Below are 12,952 nucleotides of genomic sequence, written 5' to 3'. Positions count from 1 at the left end.
TGGACCCCACTGGTGACGGGCACAAATGTGGAACAATGTGGCGTGAAAATGAAATATTACATTTTTTACACTATAATGTTGGTTTAGCCTTGAATTTATCATTTTCACAAGGGGTTAAAAGAGAAAAAAACACACAATATATGTAGAGCAATTTCCCCCGAGTCCGTAAATACCCCACATGTAGACATAAAGCGTCATGTGGGCGCAGGGCAAGCCTCCGAAGGGAAGGAGCGCCATTTGGATTTTGGAGGTTGGATTTGGCTAGAATGGATGATGAACGCCATGTCGCATTTACAGAGCCCTCGTGTTGCCAGGACAGTGGAAACCCCCCACAAGTGACCCCATTCTGGAAACTGCACCCCTCAAGGAATCTAACAAGGGGTGCAGTGAGGATATGAACCCCTTGATGACGGGCACATTTGTGCCATGAAAGTGAAAAAATGAAATTTTTCCCTTTCACGTCACATTGTTCCACATTTGTGCCCGTCACCAGTGGGGTCCATATGCTCACTGCACCCCTTGTTAGATTCCTTGAGGGGTGTAGTTTCCAGAATGGAATCACTTGTGGGGGGTTTCCAGTGTCTTGGCAGCACGAGGGCTCTGTAAATGCGACATGGCCCTTGAAATCCTTTTCAGTGAAATTCAGCTTCCAAAAGCCAATTGGCGCTCCTTCCCTTTGGAGGCTCGTCCTGCGCCCCCTTGGCACTTTATCGCCACATGTGGGGTATTTCTGTACTCGGGAGAAACTGCGCTACACATTTTTTGTCTTTTTTTGCCTCTTATCCCTTTAAGAAAATGAAAAATTGAAGGCTAGAACAACGTTTTAGTGTAAAAAATAATTTTTTCTTTTTTCACGCCATATTGTTAGGAAAATCTGTGAAGCACCTGTGGGGTCCAGATGCTCACCGCACCCCTTGTTACATTCCTTGAGGGGTGTAGTTTTCTAAATGGTGTCCCTTTAGCGGTGTTTTTTAGGTTTTGACACCCCAGAGCTTCTGCCAACCTGAAGTGGTACAGTCAGAAATGACCAAATATAACGGAGGCGTTGAAATTCACTAGGCGCTCCCTTATATCTGAGGCTTGTGGTTGCGTCAAATAGCGCAATAGGGTCACATATGGGGTATTTCTATAAACTGCAGAAACGGGGCAATAATTATTGGGGTGCATTTCTCTGGTAATAGGTTTATAATTATGAAAAATATTGGATTACAATAAAATCTCTGCACAGAAAATTAAAATTTTCAAATTCCTTACACACTTCGCTTTTATTTCTGTGACTCCCCTAAAGGGTTAAAACACTTTCTGGATGTGCTTTTGCAGAGTTTGGGGGGTGCAGTTTCTGAAATGGGGTGCTTTGTGGGGCTTTCTAACATACAGGCCCCTCAAATACACTTTAAACCTGAACAGGTCCCTAAAAATATCTGATTTTGAAATTTTACTGAAAATTTGGAAATTTGCTGCTAATGTTTTAAGCTTCCTATCGTCTAAAAAAAATGAAAGATAGTTTAATAAATGCCACCAACATAAAGTAGACATGTTGCTAATGCTATTTAATATATAATTTATGTGGTATAACCACTTTCTGTATACGCAAAAAAGTTTCAAAGTTGGAAAAATGCATTTTTTCACATTTTTTCACATTATTTGGTTTTTTTTCATAAAGATTTGTTATAAGTATCGACTCCAATTTACCAGAAATGTAAAGTACAATATGTCACGAGAAAACAATCTCAGAATCAGCCGGATAGGTAAAAGCATCCCGAAGGTATTAATGACTAAAGTGACACTGGTCATATTCATAAAATTTGTCTCTGTCATTAAGGCCATTTCAGGCTCTGTCCTTAAGGGGTTAAAATAGTGATGTCACGATACCAAAATTTTTAGTTCGATACCGATACTAACTTTTTTATTTCGATACTCAATACCGGTTCGATACTTAGTAAAGTATAAAAAAAAAACCAAAACAAAAAAAAAAACACAGGGGTAGAAATATAGTCACTAGTCATTATCATTAATACAATTCTGCTCTTCCAAAAAGCCTGATCACTAAAACAGCTCTGCTATACCAAGCGATAAGACAGCTCTGCTGCACCACCCATCACTAAAACAGCTCTGCTATACCAAGCGATAAGACAGCTCTGCTGCACCACCCATCACTAAGACAGCTCTGCTGCACCACCCATCACTGAGACAGCTCTGCTATACCAAGCGTTAAGACAGCTCTGCTGCACCACCCATCACTAAGACAGCTCTGCTGCACCACCCATCACTGAGACAGCTCTGCTGCACCACCCATCACTAAGACAGCTCTGCTGCACCACCCATCACTAAGACAGCTCTGCTGCACCACCCATCACTAAGACAGCTCTGCTGCACCACCCACCACTAAGACAGCTCTGCTGCACCACCCATCACTGAGACAGCTCTGCTATACCAAGCGATAAGACAGCTCTGCTGCACCACCCATCACTAAGACAGCTCTGCTGCACCACCCATCACTAAGACAGCTCTGCTGCACCACCCATCACTAAGACAGCTCTGCTGCACCACCCACCACTAAGACAGCTCTGCTGCACCACCCACCACTAAGACAGCTCTGCTGCACCACCCTTCACTAAGACAGCTCTGCTGCACCACCCATCACTAAGACAGCTCTGCTGCAACACCCATCACTGAGACAGCTCTGCTATACCAAGCGATAAGACAGCTCTGCTGCACCACCCATCACTAAGACAGCTCTGCTGCACCACCCATCACTAAGACAGCTCTGCTGCACCACCCATCACTAAGACAGCTCTGCTGCACCACCCATCACTAAGACAGCTCTGCTGCACCACCCATCACTAAGACAGCTCTGCTGCACCACCCATCACTAAGACAGCTCTGCTGCACCACCCACCACTAAGACAGCTCTGCTGCACCACCCACCACTAAGACAGCTCTGCTGCACCACCCATCACTGAGACAGCTCTGCTATACCAAGCGATAAGACAGCTCTGCTGCACCACCCATCACTAAGACAGCTCTGCTGCACCACCCATCACTAAGACAGCTCTGCTGCACCACCCATCACTAAGACAGCTCTGCTGCACCACCGACCACTAAGACAGCTCTGCTGCACCACCCACCACTAAGACAGCTCTGCTGCACCACCCATCACTAAGACAGCTCTGCTGCACCACCCATCACTAAGACAGCTCTGCTGCAACACCCATCACTGAGACAGCTCTGCTATACCAAGCGATAAGACAGCTCTGCTGCACCACCCATCACTAAGACAGCTCTGCTGCACCACCCATCACTAAGACAGCTCTGCTGCACCACCCATCACTAAGACAGCTCTGCTGCACCACCCATCACTAAGACAGCTCTGCTGCACCACCCATCACTAAGACAGCTCTGCTGCACCACCCACCACTAAGACAGCTCTGCTGCACCACCCACCACTAAGACAGCTCTGCTGCACCACCCACCACTAAGACAGCTCTCCTGCACCACCCACCACTGAGACAGCTCTGCTGCACCACCCATCACTGAGACAGCTCTGCTGCACCACCCATCACTGAGACAGCTCTGCTGCACCACCCTCCACTAAGACAGCTCTGCTGCACCACCCATCACTAAGACAGCTTTGCTGAACCACCCACCACTAAGACAGCTCTGCTGCACCACCCATCACTAAGACAGCTCTGCTGCACCACCCATCACTGAGACAGCTCTGCTATACCAAGCGTTAAGACAGCTCTGCTGCACCACCCATCACTAAGACAGCTCTGCTGCACCACCCATCACTGAGACAGCTCTGCTGCACCACCCATCACTAAGACAGCTCTGCTGCACCACCCATCACTAAGACAGCTCTGCTGCACCACCCACCACTAAGACAGCTCTGCTGCACCACCCACCACTAAGACAGCTCTGCTGCACCACCCATCACTGAGACAGCTCTGCTATACCCAGCGATAAGACAGCTCTGCTGCACCACCCATCACTAAGACAGCTCTGCTGCACCACCCATCACTAAGACAGCTCTGCTGCACCACCCATCACTAAGACAGCTCTGCTGCACCACCCACCACTAAGACAGCTCTGCTGCACCACCCACCACTAAGACAGCTCTGCTGCACCACCCTTCACTAAGACAGCTCTGCTGCACCACCCATCACTAAGACAGCTCTGCTGCAACACCCATCACTGAGACAGCTCTGCTATACCAAGCGATAAGACAGCTCTGCTGCACCACCCATCACTAAGACAGCTCTGCTGCACCACCCATCACTAAGACAGCTCTGCTGCACCACCCATCACTAAGACAGCTCTGCTGCACCACCCATCACTAAGACAGCTCTGCTGCACCACCCATCACTAAGACAGCTCTGCTGCACCACCCATCACTAAGACAGCTCTGCTGCACCACCCACCACTAAGACAGCTCTGCTGCACCACCCACCACTAAGACAGCTCTGCTGCACCACCCATCACTGAGACAGCTCTGCTATACCAAGCGATAAGACAGCTCTGCTGCACCACCCACCACTAAGACAGCTCTGCTGCACCACCCATCACTAAGACAGCTCTGCTGCACCACCCATCACTAAGACAGCTCTGCTGCACCACCGACCACTAAGACAGCTCTGCTGCACCACCCACCACTAAGACAGCTCTGCTGCACCACCCATCACTAAGACAGCTCTGCTGCACCACCCATCACTAAGACAGCTCTGCTGCAACACCCATCACTGAGACAGCTCTGCTATACCAAGCGATAAGACAGCTCTGCTGCACCACCCATCACTAAGACAGCTCTGCTGCACCACCCATCACTAAGACAGCTCTGCTGCACCACCCATCACTAAGACAGCTCTGCTGCACCACCCATCACTAAGACAGCTCTGCTGCACCACCCATCACTAAGACAGCTCTGCTGCACCACCCACCACTAAGACAGCTCTGCTGCACCACCCACCACTAAGACAGCTCTGCTGCACCACCCACCACTAAGACAGCTCTCCTGCACCACCCACCACTGAGACAGCTCTGCTGCACCACCCATCACTGAGACAGCTCTGCTGCACCACCCATCACTGAGACAGCTCTGCTGCACCACCCTCCACTAAGACAGCTCTGCTGCACCACCCATCACTAAGACAGCTTTGCTGAACCACCCACCACTAAGACAGCTCTGCTGCACCACCCATCACTAAGACAGCTCTGCTGCACCACCCATCACTAAGACAGCTCTGCTGCACCACCCATCACTAAGACAGCTCTGCTGCACCACCCATCACTAAGACAGCTCTGCTGCACCACCCATCACTAAGACAGCTCTGCTGCACCACCCATCACTAAGACAGCTCTGCTGCAGCACCCACCACTAAGACAGCTCTGCTGCACCACCCACCACTAAGACAGCTCTCCTGCACCACCCACCACTGAGACAGCTCTGCTGCACCACCCATCACTGAGACAGCTCTGCTGCACCACCCATCACTGAGACAGCTCTGCTGCACCACCCACCACTAAGACAGCTCTGCTGCACCACCCTTCACTAAGACAGCTTTGCTGAACCACCCACCACTAAGACAGCTCTGCTGCACCACCCATCACTAAGACAGCTCTGCTGCACCACCCATCACTAAGACAGCTCTGCTGCACCACCCATCACTAAGACAGCTCTGCTGCACCACCCATCACTAAGACAGCTGTGCTGCACCACCCATCACTAAGACAGCTCTGCTGCACCACCCATCACTAAGACAGCTCTGCTGCACCACCCATCACTAAGACAGCTCTGCTGCACCACCCATCACTAAGACAGCTCTCCTGCACCACCCACCACTGAGACAGCTCTGCTGCACCACCCATCACTGAGACAGCTCTGCTGCACCACCCATCACTGAGACAGCTCTGCTGCACCACCCACCACTAAGACAGCTCTGCTGCACCACCCTTCACTAAGACAGCTCTGCTGAACCACCCACCACTAAGACAGCTCTGCTGCACCACCCATCACTGAGACAGCTCTGCTGCACCACCCACCACTAAGACAGCTCTGCTGCACCACCCATCACTAAGACAGCTTTGCTGAACCACCCACCACTAAGACAGCTCTGATGCACCACCCACCACTAAGACAGCTCTGCTGCACCACCCATCACTAAGACAGCTCTGCTGCACCACCCATCACTAAGACAGCTCTGCTTCACCACCCATCACTAAGACAGCTCTGCTGCACCACCCATCACTAAGACAGCTCTGCTGCACCACCCATCACTAAGACAGCTCTGCTGCACCACCCATCACTAAGACAGCTCTGCTGCACCACCCATCACTAAGACAGCTCTGCTGCACCACCCATCACTAAGACAGCTCTGCTGCACCACCCATCACTAAGACAGCTCTGCTGCACCACCCTCCACTAAGACAGCTCTGCTGCACCACCCATCACTAAGACAGCTCTGCTGCACCACCCATCACTAAGACAGCTCTGCTGCACCACCCATCACTAAGACAGCTCTGCTGCACCACCCATCACTAAGACAGCTCTGCTGCACCACCCACCACTAAGACAGCTCTGCTGCAACACCCACCACTAAGACAGCTCTGCTGCTCCACCCATCACTAAGACAGCTCTGCTGCACCACCCACCACTAAGACAGCTCTGCTGCACCACCCACCACTAAGACAGCTCTGCTGCACCACCCACCACTAAGACAGCTCTGCTGCACCCCCCATTACTAAGACAGCTCTGCTGCACCACCCACCACTAAGACAGCTCTGCTGCACCACCCATCACTAAGATAGCTCTGCTGCACCACCCACCACTAAGACAGCTCTGCTGCACCACCCATCACTAAGACAGCTCTGCTGCACCACCCATCACTAAGATAGCTCTGCTGCACCAGTTACCAAGATTGCGGAGGAAGAGAAGAGGAGGTTACACAGGATCCTACACACTACAGCCGATCTTATCTGCTCCTCTCAGCCCCGGCCACCTCCCCCACCTGCCAGCCGGCTGGATCCTCACATGTGCTGCACTTCCCCCGGCCTCCTCTCCCGGATCTCACAGACCCCCGCTCTCCCTCTTCATCCTCCCCACCTCCAGCCGTCTCCGTCCTCCTCTCTCCGTGACCTCCCGCTCTCCCTCTCCAGCCGCTCTCCTCTGTGCAGCTCCGGCTCCTCTCCTGGACATCCCGCTCTCCCTCTCCGTACTCCTCTCTCCCGGACCTCCCGCTCTCCCTCCAGCCTTCTCCTCCGTCCTCTCTCCCGGACCTCCCGCTCTCCCTCCAGCCTTCTCCTCCGTCCTCCTCTCCCGCTCTCCCTCTTCAGCCGCTCTCCTCCGTGCAGCTCCGGCTCCTCTGCATAAATCATCTCTCTGATAACAGAGTTATCAGAGAGACACCAGCAGCCGGGGTCTGTTACACACAGTAGCCGACCCCCGCTGTATATGGAGCGGGCTCAGGAGGGGTCAGATGCCGATGTCAGTGTGACAGCGGCATCTATATACTTAAATAGCCGGCACTAGCAATAGCTAAGTGCCGGCTATTTGAAATTGGCGCCAATGGGAGCGGAGGGAGGGAGAGCAGAGGAGGAGACTGCAGGGGGCAGGGGGAGGCACATAGAGAACACGGCGGGCGCTCAGCTAGCCGCGCACCGTGTTCTCAGCTTAACTTAAAGTTTCGATACCAGGAAATCCTGGTATCGAACCGTTTTTTTGCCCGAAATATCGATAGTAGTATCGATATTTCGGTGCATCGTGCATCCCTAGTTTAAAACACGCAGATAAACACATTGTACGTGTGAATGGGCCCCCTCGCACATGCTATGAAACAGAGCAACCAACAGTTTCAACAGTTTTGAAACAACAGTGACCATTAAAAGGGGAATTACCAGTAGGTTTGACAAATGTAGCCTGCTGACAGCTCTCTAGTTCACATGGGGCACTGAAGGTGACAGTAAGTCTCTTACTTTCATCCTTGGTGCTGTATCTGTATAGTTTTAATGTAATCCTGTGTCCGGTAGGGCCATTTGGAGAACTGCCCCACTCTCGGGGCGCCAATATGCCCTTCTAAAGATTATTAGTGGAGCTTGGCGCTCTGAGGAGGGGTAGTCCTCCAAACAGCCCTTATCAACACAGGATTACATAGGAAACTGATTCATCTATGTATAGCTAGGCCGCTTGTTATGGGCTGCTTCCTGCACATGTGCCGTAACAAGCATATGCATAGTGGGCGGGCCGAGCGGGTGCTCCAGGAGCATGGGAAACGCCCCAAACGCCCGCTAATTAGCATATCAGCAATTAGCAGAAAACTACCGTATACCGGAGCCAACAGGAATATGAATTACAGCCAGGAATTCTGAGGTAAATAGAAGCTGGCTCATATCAGCAGCTTCACTGGCCTCAACCTGCTGATAGTGGCACTTTAAAGCAATTATCCAGTGTTAAGGCCCTATTCCACGGAAAGATTATGGTTCATGTTAGCTGATCGTTGTGTCGCTTGTTTTTCAAGCACGTTAAAAAACAAGCGACTGTTATAGCAGTGATCTGCTGTCGTTGCTCCGTGGAATTGCAGACCGCCGCTATCCTCTATGGGCTGCCCGGACGATCTAGCGATCACCCGGGCAGACCGCTCCCCCCCTGGACCTGCTCGCTGCTGCCGCGCGGAATAGCGGCGGCAGCCAGCAGGGAACGAGGAGCAAACGAGTGCTGGTTTGCTCCTCTCCATTGGCCCGTGGAATAGGGCCTTTAGAAAAACATGTCTTCTTTCTAACAGGGACGACACTACACACTAGTCCAGGTGTTGTTTGCATTTAAACCATTGACTTTAGTGGTACTAAAGTTGCAAAACCCTGTCCAAGCTGGAGAGAAGAGTGATGCTGGATGCTGGATAACCCCTTTAAGCAAATGTACCATTCCATAACTGATTCTTTTTTCCTCACTACCTTGTCGGTTGCGAAATAGGGATCCCGGTGGCGTGGTCCATTTTTCAAAACACTGCGGGGTTCCTGTGCCCTGTAGTATCCCCCCGTGACCTGCCTCCATTCGAATCAAGCCTGTCTTGCGATAATTGCAGTTATGAGATGGTACATTCGCTTTAACTTCAGAGGGGGAGCCTATTGCTGGTACATATAGAAGGAAGATAGGACTAGCCGAGGCTGGATCCCCTTTCATATGTGTCCCACAGAAGCTCTATAGACTGCCTGTATATTATGCACACCAGTGAATGTTTGGCAGGTTTCACAAGGTGAGTGTATATTGATGAGCGATACGTGCCAAATAACATGCAGAGAAAATGTAGTCGGAATGAGGAAATAAGTAAAAAAAAAAAAAAATTAACAGTAGGTGCAGTAAGATTAAATTCTGACAGAGCAGGGGACTAGCTCATAAATAGAAGTTGTTTATACTTTCATTCTTAGGCTATGCTCACACAACCTTTTGTTGTTGTTGTTGTAAATTGCATAAAACGGCCATCCAAAAAGAACGAATGCAAAATGGCCAAAAAAGACGTTGTGTGAAGTACCATATGTTTGTTTTTTTACTATACTTACTTACTATACATACTTACTACACTTACTACACATACATACTTTACTATACATACATACTATACATACTTTACTATACACTTTTACTATACATTTTACTATACATTTCACATGTACACAAGAGAAACATTAAAAACATGGTATGACCCCAGCCTAAAGGTCCCTATATACAGTATAAGGTCTATGGTGACCTCCTAAGGGGGCCTTTACACAGAGAGATTTATCTGACAGATTTTTTGAGCCAAAGCCAGGAATGGATTTGAAAAGAGGAGAAATCTCAGTCTTTCCTTTATGACCTGTTCTCTGTGTATAGTCTGTCAGATAAATCTCTCTGTGTAAAGGCACCCTAACTCTCCTGACTTTTTACTGCCCATCCCCTTTGTTCTTGGAGGTATAAGCTGGTGTCAGAGCTGTCTGGCTATGGCTTACCCCTCCCCATAGGAAAAAACATAAATATTCAGCCATTTTAAACATTCATGCATATAGGGAGAATCAGGACAATGACAAATATTCTGGCTAGTAATAACACAATGGGGCAAAAAAATACATTTCATTCATCACATATTAGACTTGTAAATTACTAGGCTGACCCAACAAGGCAACATTTATGCAATGGTTGAGCCTAGCCCAAGGCTAGTTTCAAACAATCACAATGTTAAGGCCAAATGCCCAGGCCTGATTGTGAGTTCACAGCATTATAAGGATCTATAGGGCTGTTATGGGTTATTAGTAGTCAGGCCAGGTCATATGGTTGCTATATGGGCATATATGTTCTTGTGTCACTCACTGTGTGTGAATCCAGCCTTATACTATAGTCATGCATTACAGATTTGTTTCAGATACTTCTGTGACTGAGAAGTCCCTTCTATACATAATGGACAGAGCTATTTATGAAGCACGTGCATAGATTTTAGTAAACCCCATTAGGCTCACAGAAACAGCTGCAACAAATCTACAATGTGGAAACATGGTCTTAGGCTACTTCACATTGTTGGAAAGGTTTTCCTGAGCTGACTACTTTATGGGGAGAGAAGGATCAAGTATCTTGGATTTCAACTGTCTGATCCTTTTGTTGTTGGGGAGATAAGCTGCCACCAGAGGAAAAGGGAGCTGTTGGCTGAATGACCTATCATAGGCACCCATCAGCCGTACATTTATGATCCCAAAAACTGCTAATCACAGCTTTTATAAGGTCAACAAGACTTTACACATGTGAGTATATTACGGGTCATTCCCCCCGCCTGTGTTTGCATTTCATACACTGAAAAATAAAGATAAGCTCCTATAGGCAGTGACCTTTCTCCTTGTGTCATTGTTTGCCCACTTGTGTCTATCACATACCCCCCAAGTGTCCCTCTTTTTGAGGGAGAGTCCCTACTTTTGACCCATGTCCCTCTGTCCCTCTTTGCCCCTTACATGTCCCTCTTTTTGACCTAGGAATTAGATTTGCATTAATAAACCTTCAATGTTGCTGTAGAAAGTGTCTGGTTTCTTACTGTATAATAGACCCAAACCTGCACATTATTCTATCATGTGGTGCATGATGGATCCTAAACATTGTTATATCCAGATGCATCATGTGACATTATGGCCGCTGTCACACATGCAGACTCATTGAGTTCTATGGCCCCATACACACATCTGTAGGTGTTTCTGATCCATTTGGGGACATGATCCATGCTGCAACAAAACGATGAAGCCATTGTGCGTCTGTGTCACCTATATGACAGGTGTCCCTGCAAATGCCGACAGGAACTGAAACACATCTATAGTCCTGTCCGCAGTTTTGGGTCCGCAATTTCAGACAATGTTACTGATGTGTGACTGGGACCTAAGGATGCAGTCACACGTACAGGATCTGCTGCAGATTTGCAGATATCGATGTAACTAAAAGCATCAATCTGCAGCAGATCCTGGATGTGTAAATGCATCCTTAAATTAAAAAGAAATGCCTGTAAAATTTTCCTAGCATGAACCACAACTGTTCCTCTTTGGCCGTCCAAAATGTTGGGAGGTATGCTATCATCATACTTGATCACAATTGTAAAGCGCTGCGAAAAGTGTTGGTGCGATATGAAGATTAATATGAAGATTGATATTAGTGTTAGTTCCTATAATAATAGGAACATTATATGTTAGCATCTATAGAAGAAGAAGAATGGATGTATCTATGGCAACATAGGGAAAGAGTTATGTCTTGTTGGGGGCAAAAGGCCTGTAAGATTGCACAGAAGCCTTGGTTCTAAGTAGGAGGCTGGTGCTTCTCTTTAGCCTTTAGCGTTATACTAGGCTTCCATGAGACCACAGCATGGATTCCCAGCAGAAGAGAAAGCCCTCAATGCAATTTCCAGTTGTGTGTTTTGTCTTCTAAATAGAGATACAATCAGGTTGCATTGCCACCTAACAAAAAACAATAAATGGCAGGGATAAACAATACAATAGATAGCACATGGGTACAGCATACAATAGGTTCCTATGTTCTATTCATTGTGCCTCTTTTTAACACCTCCTTAAATAATATTTTCCATTTATTGCAATTTAGTGCGTTTCTGAGGACGCAATGAACTGAAATGGGCAGTAAGTGTCAAATGGGCATGCTGTGGGCACTTAAAAGGCAATGCATAGTACATGGAGCCATGGTGGTAGGCATGGTGGGCATTGTGTGTGACTCGCTGCTGCACTCACCATCCAGTCAATGAAAATAACACTGATAACATGTCAAAAGTTATTGATCATTGCAGGTTTCACTGCTGAGATCCGCTCTGGTGGAGAGATCATGGTAGCGCTAACCACTACCTGGCTGGCTGTTCATTCTGTCAATATTTTATCAAAAACTTATTAACTGCGTCCGGCTATAGGGTCTCAGTAGTGAGACCCGCTGTGATCATTAACTTTTGACATGTCTGATGACACGTCAAAAGTTATTTCTAGGGACAGGTGCACTTTAACCAAAATAATAATATTTATGTATTTTTAAAGCACGCTTGACTTAAGTCAAGCGTGCTTTAAAAATACATAAATATTATTATTTTGGTTAAAGTGCACCTGTCCCTAGAAATAACTTTTTTTTTTGGGGGGGGGGAAAGGGGGGATACAATACTTTTATAAAAATGTTCACCGGATTTCTCTTTAAAAGCACAGTCCAATCAGGGCAGTGTCTATTAGCTGTGGTCAATAAAGTGGGTCACATAATCTTTTCTTCATCAGTCCAGGAAGGGAAGAAAGCACACAGCTTGAACTGAACTTCTTAGTTTACTAGTAGTACAAGGTTTACCATGTACTCTATCGCCACCCAGTGGTCATTTCAAGAAATTGTCCATATTATGAAAAAAACTTTTTCAGCAAAAACCACAAAGGTTTTCTGTTTTATTATCTTTTTCTTGGATCTTTGTCCTTTTAGAGCAGG

The sequence above is a fragment of the Dendropsophus ebraccatus genome, chromosome 7, assembly GCF_027789765.1.
Source record: "Dendropsophus ebraccatus isolate aDenEbr1 chromosome 7, aDenEbr1.pat, whole genome shotgun sequence".
NCBI lineage: Eukaryota > Metazoa > Chordata > Amphibia > Anura > Hylidae > Dendropsophus > Dendropsophus ebraccatus.
This window is presented reverse-complemented; position numbering follows the sequence as displayed.